Raw genomic sequence first — 14,601 nt, 5'->3', positions numbered from 1 at the left:
ACACATAAATATCGGAAGAAATGTTTTGCTGAAACTGAATATTATTTTGGTTTTTCAAAACCTCTTTTGGAATGTTGCAGTGACGCTTCTCTAACGCCGCTTACGTAAAAGACTGTCTACTAATTTAATGCAGAGCAATCAGGTTTCTCATTTCTAGTAATGCATAATTTCGCTTAATTTAAATTGTACGTCAAATACTTAAATTATTCCCAAATCTTGTAGCAATAACATTATTATTATTATTCCGAGAAAACTATAAAATCGCAATTGATTCGAACAATGAAGTCAGTGATAGCTTTATTGTATTGCCCGGTAAAGCGAGTGTCTCTGAAATGTGTTGAACATGATCTTGGCAAGTTCGCTACCTCAGTCTTTTGTTTGTCTTTCTTCCCCTCCTCACTCCCTTCGACCAGCCTGCATGCATAATGAGAATGTGAGCCAGAAGAGAGCGAAACATGTTAACTGTATAATGCGTCCATATATATGTCAATTACAGCACGATTTTTGGCAAATTTGCTTGTCGCAGTGCTGACACATTTCCAGTTGGCATCAAATTGTGGGTCAGGCCTGATACCGATTTATGTCGGCAGCGACAATAAATTTGTCAGCTCTTTGTGAGCAACCGTTAAGTAAACGCAATGCATGATTTGTGTTTTATAATGAGGGCGAACGAAAGACAGACACAACAACGTATGATAAAGACATCGACAATGTCAGAAACTTATAAGATATGCACAGCAGGCAACATGTGTACAGCGACATAATATGCTTGATATGATATTATCGGGTAGCTATATAGTTTAGTACTCGCTAATTGTCCAATAGAATTTGCATTTCATTAAATAAAGCCATGAACAATGTCAGAAACTTAAACGATATGCAAGACAAATAGCATGAGCACTGTGACATAATATATTGATAATAGCTTATCGGATATCTATATAGAATAATACTTACTAATCGATTGTACTCAATGTTATTATATTAAAATTAATTATAGTACCAGAATTTGCATTTCATTATGTACAATTCCCAGAGAAAAACATAAAGATAAAGCTATGGACAATGTCAAAAACTTAAAGGACATGCAAGAAAAATAGCATGAAAATTACGACATAATAGATAACGGATAGATAATGGATTATCGTATATCTATAAAGTTTAGTACTGAAATAATAATGTAATAGAAATAATTATAGTAATAGAATGTGCATTTCATTTACTATAATTTGCTAAGCTCCAACAAATTTTAATCAGCTGCAAATTCAACAACTTAACAATGAGCATGAATCAAAATTATCTCACTCTGTTTATGCAGTTGTATCTCAATTTGTAGTCAAAGCATAGCAAAGTAAGTAACTTGTATGCTATTTACATTACATTTATATCACATGATGCTGTGTGTGTGTGCTCCAGTTGCCAGCACGAATCAAAACATCACGAAATCTCGTTAAAAACCACAGCGCAAAGCAAATACGTAGCACAAATATGTACCGTTAGCTTTGTTTTAACGCTTTTTGCTGCTGTTTACGCGCAAACGCGAAATAGAAGAAACCCCAAAAACAACAAAACACAAACACAAACAGCAATAGCAGCAGCAGCAACAGCAATAGCAATAGAAACAAATAAGTTGAAAAGCAAACAAAGCCAACAAAATGGCATTGACCAGCCAAGTGAGCAGCCACTTGGCCAAAAGCACCAGCTGCCCTGGTCAGTTGCCATTTGGCCAGTTTGTCAGTTTGTCGAGCTCGCCAGTTTGTCAGTTTTGCTTTGAATAGCTCACAACACTTATTTTGTATAATAACCTTTCATAATTTGCCACAATTAATTTGTGTGGGCCACCTCCGTAAATACACTGCGCGCAAATACGTCGAGTAATTTAAGTAAATAAACTAAATTAAGCAATTTATAGCAGCTCAAATTTAAATGGAAATAAAATTAAACTTATTTTGGAAGTAATATAAAATTCTGAATAATATAAAATGATCAAATTACTCAAATTATTATTTGAATAGTCACTGCAAGTATTTGTGCTCAGTGTAGAGACCAGATTTAATCACTTGACAAACTGCAGCGCAGGTGGAAGAACAACAACAAGAGCATTTTGACCTTCGCCTGACAGCCAAGAAAATGCAACTCAAGAGTCACAAAAACGAACACTAAAAAAGACAGACAAAAACTTCAGAGCAAAGCTTAGAGAGCTAACAGCATAGATCTCAACTGGCAAACACTTGAACACGAAGTTCGTTGGCTGTCTGCCATTTGAATGACGTGCAACAGCGGCAGCAACAACGGAGGCACCAACGGAGGGCTAACAACAATGGCATGCAATCACAACAGCAACAACAATTGGTGTCAAATGCTACCGTAACACGCCACAGCAGCAGCGAAAAATGTTGCTGCCACTGCCACAATTTATTGGCGCAACTCAAGAAATTAGCCGTAATATGGTAAAAGAAAAAAAGCAAACATAACTCGTAAATAATTATAATTATTATGGCAACTAATTTCACTGTGGCCCAAATGCGTTGCGTCGTTGTCGCCTCCACATGAACGCGCCACTTTCCAAAAGGGCAGCAAAGAATTTCGCCAGCGGCAGCGACGAAAGAAATGAACGAAGTGGAAGATATGTAAAGTCTCTATGGATTCGGCCAAGTGACAGCTTCCAAATGCTGCGCAATTTGCAACCGTTTGCTGCCGAATCACACAAAAAAAAAAATCAGCAGCTACAGTTCCAGTAACAGCAACAACGCCGCTTGCCTCGCGCTGCCCACGCAGCACATAAATAAGTCAGCAACAGCCACAGCCAGAGCAACAACAACAGCAACGGCAACTGAGTCGCTTAGCGTAGCAGCCCGCAATAAATCTGAGCGCGTGGGACGGACCAGAGCAGCGTCGTGCGACAAATGTCAGCGGCAAATGAGGCTACGCCCCAAACGGCGTCATCAACTAAAGTTCCATGACAAGAGGGGGGAGCGATCAAGAGCAACCGTGTCAGCAGCGTAGTATTTCTGGCCACCAAGTGCGTATTAAGCATCTTTCAATCTTTATGACTCAACTAAAGTGGCCAAAAGCAAAGCAAAACTTCTGCTTCAACGCGAAAGCCATTAAAGAAAAGTGAGCGCACATTTTGATAATCTGTTTATGGTCACAGAACTAGGCCTCATTACCATATGCGTTAGCAAAAAAAAAACACACTCACATATCTATGTCGAGAGCCAGATTGAGATGATGGCAGATAGAGCGAGAGAGAGCTAAGCCAACGCATTTAGCACTCGCCCAAAGAAGTGGCAGACATCGACATCGTCTTTGCCAATGAATTGACACATTTGGCACAAACTCAGCGAAATTTTGCGAGCTTATTTTTGGCTCTACTTAAAAGCTGTCCAGCTGCTCCTCTTCAGACGAAAGGAAGCTGCTAAGTGCGGCTCATCAAAAAATTCCTACAACGCACGAAATCCGCGAAGAACATCCCAATAAATCCAAGTGTTTTTCGCTCTCCAGCTTGTCCCAAGACAACTACAATTAATATTAATCCATACTGCGCAGTTTTTTTTTGTTTGTTTTGCTTAAATTGTATTTACTTAGAACTATTCCATCTGCAAGTTCTTTCTACTTAATCGTATGGCATGCGAAACTTTAAATTATGCTCATATATTTATTTTTTTTTTGGGATTCAAAGATGTTACCTGTACCTTTGAGAGCTTTGAAAGCGCCGACAGTCTGTGAACTTGAGACTCTTTAACTCATATTCCCAGAATAGATTAAACACACGACTATGCTTCCTTATTGCCACACACGAATAGTAATTATTACTATGCTAGGGGTTCTACTATGCGTATACGTAATATTAAGTAACTCACCCGTAGGAAAAGTTAGACGATGTCGGCGATTGCTGCACTTGCAAATCAGTTTGCGCTGAAATGATAAAGATTTCAAAAACATTAATTTTGCGCTCGAAACTTAAGTAGACATACTTGTTGGCATATTAGTTGGGGCATAAATCAACCTCGAATGGACACAAAAGTTGTGCTGCGGACAGTGGCTAAATTATAGACTATTTGTCACGTCAGACGTTGACTTAAATTATCACTCGAAACTGATCTATGAGCAGTTTTTAACAAACACTTTCTATGACAAATTTGCCAAGCGTTCAACGCAAATTAGACTCAAAATCATGTATGTACATAGTAGACTCGAAGAGGCAAGCAGCAGAAGTCAGCAAGCAGCAGGCAGCTGCAACAACAACACGTACTACGATTCGCTTGTTAACTCATCCAAAAAGTAAACCACATTCTTTAGAGCATTTGAAAAAAATAGATATACAAAACAGCATGCGAGGCATGAAAAACAACAAGCAACAAACAGCAGCAGCAGCAGCAGTAGCAGAGGAAGCAGGGGCAACAACACCAACAGCAACAACAATAATGTTCAAGCAAAAAACACGTTCAGCGCGTGTAGCAGCATGAGGCAAACATGAGAGGCTGAGCTGCCTCTGAGGAGAGTGCGAAGAGCGCGGGCGTGGCATGGCTGCAAATGCAAATGCAAAACAACATTGAAAGACGAGAAATCTGGCTACTGTAATTTGTCTGCCCCACCAAAGAGACACACACAGATACACTCAGAGGCAGAGACACGCGCTCGCTAGGCCGATTTCAATTCAGTGTCCAAGTGCGAGTCCAAGTTGCACTGCAGTAGCATGTACTCGAGGTGCAGGGGCAGGGGCAGGGGCACCGACCAGGGGCAATTGCTGCTCCACTTTTGTGTGCTCTGTGCTGTGTCTCGTTGTGCGCCTCTCTGTCTCCAACTATTTGGCTGCTAACATCGTCTAACGTCGACATCGCCTTTGTCGCTGAGGTCAATTTTTATGTTGCAGCCATTTTTCAGCACACACACACACATTCACAGAGTCAGATAGTAAAAAAGGTTCGTTTTGTAAGTTTCATTTTAGTTGCCTTTTTTTTGGGCAGCAACATTTTTTTATATTGTCTGGTGCACTTAAAGCTACGTATGTGAGTTGCTGTCGGAGTGCAGCGGCAACCAAAAACTTTTCAGCTTGCCACTTGGCCGGCAAACACTTCAACTTCAACTACAAGCCGAGCACAAGTTTTGAGTGCGACTATAACTATAAACTGCCTCAATTGCTTGACACTTCAGTTGTAATTAGTTTTGTGGCCATGCATGAAAATTGCATTTAGATTTTAATAGCTTTATGAACAATAGCCACGTGCTCAACGATTATTTGGCTGTTCTTTCATATGGGTATTGACTTCAAGCATCCTCGGCATTATCTAATTAAATCATTTAATTCACATTACATAATGAATGCTGATAATGCTTGAAAATGAATACAAAGTATTACAAGAAAGCTACAGTCGATTGTGTTCGACTGTGACATACACGCTAACCATTTTGAATGAAAGAAAAACAGTACGGTATTAATATTAAAATAAGCCATAAATATACCGCAAAAATATTAAAAATATATCAAAGGCTATATTTGGCATATTGATACAGTTTTACATTCAAAATATACCAGATTATCAGCACGCGTTTTTTACGAATTGCAGAGCGGAATTGGGCAACACAAAAATTTTAAAACAAAAAAAAACTGTGCAAACATTAAAAGTGCTGTCGAAAACAATTTATATCTCTATCTCCTACTATCTCTAAGATCTCGGTGTTCATACGGACATACGAACGGACAGAAGGTCTTGCATATATCCTCTCGACTTTTGACGCTGATGACGCACAAAGTTATAATACCTTTCTACCCTATGAATAGAAGAGAGTATATTATCCAAGGAACAGCAATGAAAAGCACTTTAAAAGTGCATTTAAGTTGTTGTCGAAATTAAATGCAATAGACATTGAAAGTTTGACAATCGATGAACTTTAAAATCCAACGCGAAAACTTCTTGACAATAGTTGTTATGTGCACTAACTTTAATGGGAAACCACAATAACTTTAATATAGGCCAGTATCAAGTTTAACATTTTATTCTTCGGTGGCAAACTAACGATATTATTTACTTGCAACCTTGAACTATTGTGGAAAAGCAAGTTTCGACAGGCGGCGGCGGTGGCATGCATAGCTAATAAACAAGCCTTGGAGGAAACACAGGCACAGATAGTGAATAAATTGAACAAATTGTTGAAAATAAAGAGCGAAGACCGGGGATCGGGGGATCCCCTGGCACTTTCAAGTGTCTGCCAATCAAGGGGAATCAAGTTGAAATTATTGACAATAACAATAATGGCAAATAATAATCAGCTGAGGTTGTGTTTTGCATGTGGCATGCAACGTTTCGTTCACTGTCTGCCAGAAGCACAAAGTACTCAGCACTCAGCACTCTGCCACGACAACAACAACAACAGCAACAACAATGCGCATGAAAAGTGAAAATTCTGGTTGCAAGTGAAAACTGCAAAGCAGGTGAAATACATTTGTATCTGATACTCGGTACTTTTACTTGCTATTTAGGCAGGGCTTTCATATGTGCCACAGACATCAGATCACATATGAAGAGCTGGTTGCACACACAAACACACACATTTTCCCATTTTGCCGGCATGAGTTTTCATAAATTTTGTTGCTAGCTGCTGTTTGTGTTGCATTTCATTTGATTACAAACTGTGCAGCCGACATGTGCCACTTTTTGTGTTACAACTTGCAAGTTGAAAGTAAAACGAAACAGCCACAAAAACAACTGCAACTGAGCTTGCCATGAGTAGCATAAACCTTTGAGAAAATCATATATATAAATGCGGCACAACTACAACTAGAACACAACAGCAACATCAACATCATCAACGACAGCAACAACATCTGTTGCTGTTGCTTTTGCATGCTATAAACTTTCAAAGGCATCGAAAATGCAGTAAATACAGAGAAATATGAAAAGTTCATACACAGGTAATTATCTGGGCACAGCTTGTTTACCAGTTTACAGTCGCTGCTATTGCTTATATTATTCGGTAGAAAAACAGGTAAGCAACAACTAAGCTGCAAAAGGCAAAACTTTACTTGTTATTAGACAAATGCAAAAACGCTGCCCTAATTAAATTCCTCAGACAAAATATTGTGGCACTTACAACAAGAGGGTCGAAAAGGGACACAAAAAGAGAGTGAGGCAGGAGAATGAAGAGAGAGAGAGAGTGAGAAGTGAACAGTCCATAGTCCAGGGGCAGTTGCAAGTCTTTGGCAAACACTCTTCAAATGTTGTTGCCGCTTCACTTTGTGCATTTGCGTGAAAAGTTTCAACGCACACAAAGTATGAAAAGAAAGTAAGCTTTCGAGTGGGAAATAGACGACTTGCTGAATGCACTGCAGCTGTGAATTTTAAATAAATTTAAATATTTAAATCATTTTATAAATAAATTTATTAATTAATTTGAGAGCTGTGGGATTAAAATTGATTTTTAGATTAGAATGCAGTATTCTATTTGACAGCTGTGAAATTGAAATTTTTTAGCAATATTAATTTCAGTTTATAAATAAATTGAATATATTATTTCATACGTCATATCAGTATACAACTTCTGTGAATTTTAACTAAAATAAAAATCATTTAGTAAATTAGCACTTTGTATAATTGCTTTCGATTCTTAGATGATTTTTAAATTCTAATTAAATTATCTCTCACTTCAGACGAATTCGTATATATATACAAAATTGGTTTATTAAAACGTGTAATTGAAATCACTTTGCAATTTAAGATACTCCTAATGCATTGCTTATCTAATAAGCGCAACTTTCTACAAAAAAAAAACTATGCGAAATCCCACACACACACACTCAGCATTGAAGCGAACACACACAACTGATCTATCAAGCTGATAATCGACTCGCTGTCCAACTAGTTTATATTAAACTGAAAAGAGAGAAAAAGCATTTGCTTGGCAAACTAATATGCTCAGCTTTCTATCTGTTGTTACTTGCAGTTTATTAAAAGATGCGAATGCCAAGGAAAAAAGAATCTTTTGCTAGCGCAAAGTTCATCAAAACGCCATAACTGCAGTTGGCAACGAGTAACAAATGAAGCCACTGTTGCAACATCCTCAACACTACCCGCTCAAGCCACCCACACAATGCCACACAGAGAACGGTAAATGTAAAGACTTGGTAGCTTTTGCTACAGATTGGGATAGAGATTTGCAGTTGGATGGGGCCACTTGAGCAGCAAGCAGTTTTGTGGCAAACAATGCATATGACAAACTTTTGTCAATTTATTAAAAAGTTTTGCGCGTTCTCAATGTTAACCTGATTCCCATGAGAAGGCAGCTACTTCGAAGTAGTTTCATCGCTGCAAACTGGTCAGTCTCTGGAACAGCAGCAGCAGCAACAACTCCCAGTGGTGCATTGGGCTCATCAACAACATCAAACAACTTTCGATGTTGTCGTTTATGAAACGAGCGCATAAATTTATGATAACAACACACAAAGGCAAACGGGCAATTGGCCAAGTGATTGCACATCCAACTGGAGCTGTATGTTGTTATTGTTCTCTGTTCTCGGTTCTCTCGCTGCAGCTGGAACAGATGCATCCGCGTTGCAGCAGAATTTCCAGTGGCAGTTACCCAACTGGTCCAAAAGCCGTTGCAGTTATGAATTATGTCAAATGGCATAATTGCCAACTCTTGGCTCTTTGTACGAGTAATCTCGATACTCGACTCTCGTTGCTCGACTCTTGGGCCATGGTTGTAACCACACTTGGCTGCAGTGTCATCATCATCATCGCCATATCATTATCATCAACTCTTCTTGTTGGTGGTTTTTCGGGGGGAGTTTTTGTTGTTGTGGTGGTGCGACGCGTAAAGCAGGAAGCAATAAATTCTATACATTGCACCCGATACAATTTGTAACTGATAGATATGCAGATAGTTGGATACGAGATATAGACAGATGCATGCTATAGATGGCTAACTTCCCCCCGTTCAACTCTCACTCTGCGGTTGAACGGAAATGCTCAGAGCTGTATAGGCTACATCCCTCTCGACTCTTCACTCTCGTGCTCCTTCGATGTGGTGCAGCTAATGAACGTTTGCCGGTTTCGCTTGCAGTTTAATTAAATTTAGTTCTATTTTCCTCAATTTTCAGTTTTTTTTTTCCTTTTTTTGTAGCGCATTTCAGCGGTTAGCTGCTTAACGGTATACTCGACTAAATTGTTGGCAATTTGTTGTGCACGTCGAGACCATAAATTTGCATTTATCTGTTACAGTTAGAAGCACGCACAGCATCAAACCCAAAGCCAGTTAAAACCAAAGCGAAACCCAGCCCAACACAAGTAGCTACAACTAGCCGAAAAGCAGCGTCGTTAACTGTTCATCTTGGCCATGTTTGCTGTTTGCTGTGCTGTTTGCTTATGGCTGTTTGTGTTACTTTCGCCGGCACTGAAGCGATGCCAAACCCAACAACGACGCCGACGCAACAAATTTGTACTCTAATTATCAGTCGCAGTCGCCGAGTTTGGCTAACATTTCACACTCACTTTTCCTGACGAGGGTCTTGTTGTGTTTTGTTTTTGTTGTTGTTTCTGTGTTTTTATTTTTATTTTGTTGTCATAATGCTTCACCTGCTCTAATGCTTCCATCCATCTCTATCGCCAGCTGTCTCGCTCTGGTCATGCATCTGAATCTGAAGCTGCGAGCTGCGAGCTGAGAACCCGCGAGTGAAAAGTGAAAAGTCATTAAAAAGGCAAAGAAAAGCGAAAACTGGCAAACAGCAGGCGAAATATGAGCAGCAAGACTTTTCCCTCTAGCCAAACAATGCGGCTGCAAAAAAAAAACTTTGACATTGATATGACGAGGGGCGCTCCAAGAGTCTGCCGCATTTTTCCAAGTGTTAAAGTGAAAATAATACTGTTAGGGCAAATGGAAGCGGAACTTTTGCAAATAAATAACAATAAATTATCAAAACTTATCAGATTCCAACTCAATCTTTTTCGGCTTGATAAATTGGAGCCTTAAGGATCTTAAGTTCAACACATTCTTGTGTCTAATTAAACCAAAATCTGTGGGCGTACAATCCCTGAAACTTCCCCGCGTGCTCTCTTGTGCCTAATGGAGGTTAGCATATTGCTTCAAAGGAGGGGAGAGAGGCGCAACAGCAGCTGGCAAGCGCTGTGAGAGTTGCCATATTGTTTTCAAACTTGCAACCAAACTTATGTGTGTGTGTGTGTGTGTGCACACTTTGAATTGAGGTTATTAGTAACAAGGCCGAAGTTGCATTACATGGCTGAGGGTTATGCTTGCGGACGTGGAGGTGGAGGTAGAGGTGGAGGTGAATGGGAAAGGAGCACGGGGGCAGAGGGCACAGCACAGAGAGCGCACAGAGAGCAAACAAAAGTTTGCGGAAAGCGAAAACTTTTTGCGCACATTTTCAATGATAATTTATGTCTAATATTTGAATACAATTGCAACGGCAACGGCAACCGCAGCAACATAGCAACAGAGCCCCAACGGCAGCTGCCCAGTTTTGTAGCGAGTGTTTTTCAATTTTCCCTAGGCTTCCCCCTCCCTCATCTCTTTGCCCCTCTTTGAACAGAGCAAAAACAATGGCAATGTGTGTAAATGATGTCGAATTCATGAATAAAAGTCGGAAACTCATAACTCTGGCAGCTAGAGCTCATTGTTGCCACTTTGCTGCATGCATGCTGTTACACTCCCCCCGCACCTCTGTATTGTATCTACACTCTTATCTACCGTAATATATCTGTGTATCTTTCGATGTGCGTGCATTTAGCAAAAAGCCCATAAAATATTTACGAGCCAGCGCCTGAAACTTTTATATGACAATTATTTAATGTGCTCTGCAAATGTTTATTATTTTAATGGGTTATCTGCTGCTGCCGCTGCTATTACTTGCACCTGAGGCGCCTCTAATTGTCATAAATGTAGTAGCAGTTGCTTGATTTGCAAATGGGCAGTTACCCAAGGAATGACCATAATATGAATGCTTAGCAACAAGTACACAATTTGCTGTCAACAGCTTATCGACTATTATATGCCCTTTAGGAAGATTCTTGCACTTTTCTAATTTAATAAATCAACAAACTTATTGCCACTACTTAAGACTAAATAATGTAGGCATTAAAAACTACATAATATAACTATATACGAATTCAATTGACTGCCATATACATATGTAGTATGAAGGCATACTACTGCATTCAAAATATACCAGATTAATATATAAATTCACCAAAATAATATACCCAAGATACTCAATTAATTCCTAGTTCAGCGTTTAATACTAAGCAAGAAGCCAGAATCAACTTACAACTGTACATTTATGACTGTTTGATAAAAACAATTTAGTTTGCAGTTTGCTAGTTTTTATCGTCTCGCAAGACTTTACGACAAGATTATTAGATGTTCGGCTTGCCAAGGGCAATCAGAACCATAAACTTTATGAGCTCACATAATGACATCACAAACTCGATTTTTGATTTATACGCTTGCGATTTGGGCTTCCAAAAAAAAAGAAAAAAAAATGTGGAAAAAAGAATTTGGTCTATGACATTCGAATGGGGTATAATTAAGCTAATTTAGCGGCCTTTAAAGCTCCAAAGAATTCCGAAATTTATACATCAGAAATCGCTGACAAAGCATATTCGTCAAATTCGCATTCGCATTTGAATGTAAACAATAAAAACAACACACTTTTATACAAATTAAATTTGCATGATTCCAGGCCGTTTCGTCAGAATCAAATACCCGAAAGACCAGCAAAAAACATATAAACAAAAAACAACATCTGAAAGAATAAAAATGAAAAATACCAAATAAATTATGTGAGCATTTCAAAAGAACATTTTGCAACATTTGAGGCACGCCCCTAGCATGCCCCAAAAAGCAAGGCCAATTGCCTGAGAATGTTGTGTTCGAAATTGATGCGGCTTGCTGCGCATTTGCTGCTGGTTGTTCGCTGGTTGCTTGTTGCATTTGTTTCAGCTTTGGACTCAGCTTCAGCTTCTGCTTTAGCTTGAGGTTCTCTTGAAATTTATCGAATTAAATGCTGCTATCAACTGATGAATAATAAGCACTCACCGAACACTGACCAAACATTTAATTACAAAAACGTCGCCGTGGCCAGCAATAAATTTATGTTTGCCTTTGTGTTGCGCCCCAAGCCAATGAATACGAGTACAACCAACAAAAAAAAACTGTAGCAACAACAACAAAAAGTACAATTTGCCACTTTGTTGAACCGCCTTTGTTTATTAAAAGTGCGCTCCAAAAAGTTGCACGCTCATCCTTATCCTTGTGGCAGCAACCATTCTCATTCTCTCAGTCTTAGCCCTGCATAAATATGTTTTTATTTATAAGTTGCAAGCACCCTCTTCCACTGTCCACTACCAATCCCTTCCGCCTCTCGGCTGTAACCTTTTCAAAGCCAAAAATTTTGTAGCCCAGGTCCACCGAACTGCATTGCCTCTACTTTGACTACTGCTTACTCTTTTGGCCCAAAGAGAGCACTGCTCACAAAATTATATATATAAAAACGTAAAAAAAGAAGCAAAACAACTTTTTTGTTGCCGCTTGGTTGCTGATGCTGATGCTGTGGCAAAGTGTTGGCCAGAGTTGCCATTGCTCGCTTGACTGCGACTTGGCTGCGTTATTTACTTTTTTACTGCTTTTATTTTTCAAATGGAATATACTTGTAAGCCCTGTGCTGAGCGTATTAAAAACTTTCCCCCATCCACCCTTTCGCTCTCTTCCAACTCAACTGCTCATCAACTGTTTATTTTGCAAACAGTTTCTAAGCTACTGTCGCTCAGCAGCCGCAGCATTATCATTTATGCATCTTTAAATATTTTCATTCTTCTCCCGATCACAAGCATTTTTCATCTCTTTTTGATTGATTGTCAAACGAACATTTCATGTGCGCATTTTTCCTCTATAACATTAATATATGCCATTCATATATTTTCAACCATTTTCATCCCATGCAAGTTGTGTTATTGCGGCTGCAACAGCAGCGACATCAGCAGCAGCCTCACCTTGCCACAAGGCTTGAAATGATTACCTTGCAACGCACATAGCTTATTAAAATTTATATTAAAAGTGCAGTCATTGCATTAAAAGCGAAAATGCAGCCACAAACGGTCGACCACGACTTAATTTCATTTTAATTAAAACTGCGAACTGCACAAACTACCAACGAACTACACAGAATGGCAATGCCCACGGCTGCAGCAGTTCGAGTTTTGTATACATAAATATGTCGATGGTTTGCCCGAGGGATCGTCATACAGACGATGCCACTTATGTTATCCATCTATCTACCTATCTATCTATCTGCTGCTGAGTCTCCATCTAACCATCTGTCTATGCCAGGTTCTATCGCAGCTGCAGGCGCTGGCAAACGCAGCGTATGCGTAACGTCTGCCTAATGACCTCACGGCAGCTGCCGCAAATTGTCGAATTTAGTGTGTGTGCCACGCCCAGGACACGTGCCGCCCGAAGGTTGTTCAGCCGAACTATTCGAATGAGTGTATGTGAGTGTATTCACACACACTCACTCACACACACACTCACTTCTATTCAGATATACTTTAATCAAGTGCGCGCGCCTAGCACGAAGAGTGCTCCAAACTCAATGCCTGGAACGAGCTCCAATAAATTTGAGACGAGTCGCTTTATCAGCTACGTCACCATGTTGTGTGCATGTTTATGGCCAGAACGAAACGAAAAGCCAACACAAAAGGCAAACGCGGTAAAAATACTTTGCATGCTTTGCTAGTCGAGTCGAGTCGAGTCGAGTTGAGTTGAGTTGAAGCGAAGCTAAAGCTGCCTTTGGCTTCAGCGTTCTTCTTTCTGCCTTTGCCTTTGCCTGATGTCAGCCAAAGTTTCATATGTCATAATTTTATCAGGCAACAAAAAAGGCAAGTGATGTCTATCTGCGAGTGTGTGTGTGAGTGTGTGTTGTGCAGCCCTAAAGTGGAAACGCGGCGCTGCCATTCATGACACGCAGGTATTAAGAGCTGCGACAGGAATGAGAGAGCCCTTAACTCCCCACACTCTCCCCCACTCACGCTCTCTCTCTCTCTCTCTCTCTCTCTCTCTCTCTCTCTCTTCCCCCTTCTCCTTTGGCAGGTGCAACAGCCGAGACGTCGACGCGGTCTCTCAATCGCCATGCAGCATGCTAACAGGTACGTTTGGCCATTTGCCGCGTTGACTTTGATTACAAGTTCAGGCCAAAAGCAGCAGCAAGTGCAGAATTTAGTGTTACGTTTCGCTTAGAGAGCGAAAAGAGGGAGAGTGCGGAGTGCGGTGGCAGCACTTAAAGCCCAAGCATTTTATTAACTATTAGCTGCAGCAGCAGCAGCTACAGCAGCAGGGGCGCCATTTTCTCACTCTCTTAAGCGCTTGCAACATATTTCTTCAATTTGCAGGCACCAGCAGCAGCAACTACAACTACAACTACAACAACTGCAACTACTATAAAAAATATGATGTTATTTTTAACACACTGAAAGCGTGTGGAAAAGCTATTTTTAGAAGGCAAAAAAAGTGCCAGCATGATCGAGGAAAAAACGTTGGAAAAACACACACACATACATACACACACATTGCATAGAAAAACTTGTGGTTAAA

At 39.9% G+C, this 14,601-nt stretch overlaps 2 protein-coding genes across 4 annotated transcripts in view; both read right to left on the bottom strand.

Moving 5' to 3' along the window:
- Positions 1–14,601, bottom strand: part of LOC117568815 (uncharacterized) — a 154,695-nt gene that overhangs the window by 80,028 nt on the left and 60,066 nt on the right. The gene's annotated exons all lie outside the window — the stretch shown is intronic.
- LOC117567380 (probable serine/threonine-protein kinase DDB_G0278845) overlaps positions 1–14,601 on the bottom strand; it is a 96,319-nt gene that overhangs the window by 59,571 nt on the left and 22,147 nt on the right. For all 3 annotated transcript variants that reach the window (XR_007954856.1, XR_004572057.2, XM_052004411.1), the window contains exon 3: positions 3,864–3,918. The gene's annotated coding sequence lies outside the window, so the exon portion shown is untranslated. The remainder of the gene's footprint in view (positions 1–3,863; positions 3,919–14,601) is intronic.

The sequence above is a fragment of the Drosophila albomicans genome, chromosome 3, assembly GCF_009650485.2.
Source record: "Drosophila albomicans strain 15112-1751.03 chromosome 3, ASM965048v2, whole genome shotgun sequence".
NCBI lineage: Eukaryota > Metazoa > Arthropoda > Insecta > Diptera > Drosophilidae > Drosophila > Drosophila albomicans.
The sequence above is the reverse complement of the archived record's forward strand: the minus strand, read 5'-3'. Positions and strand labels throughout refer to the sequence as shown.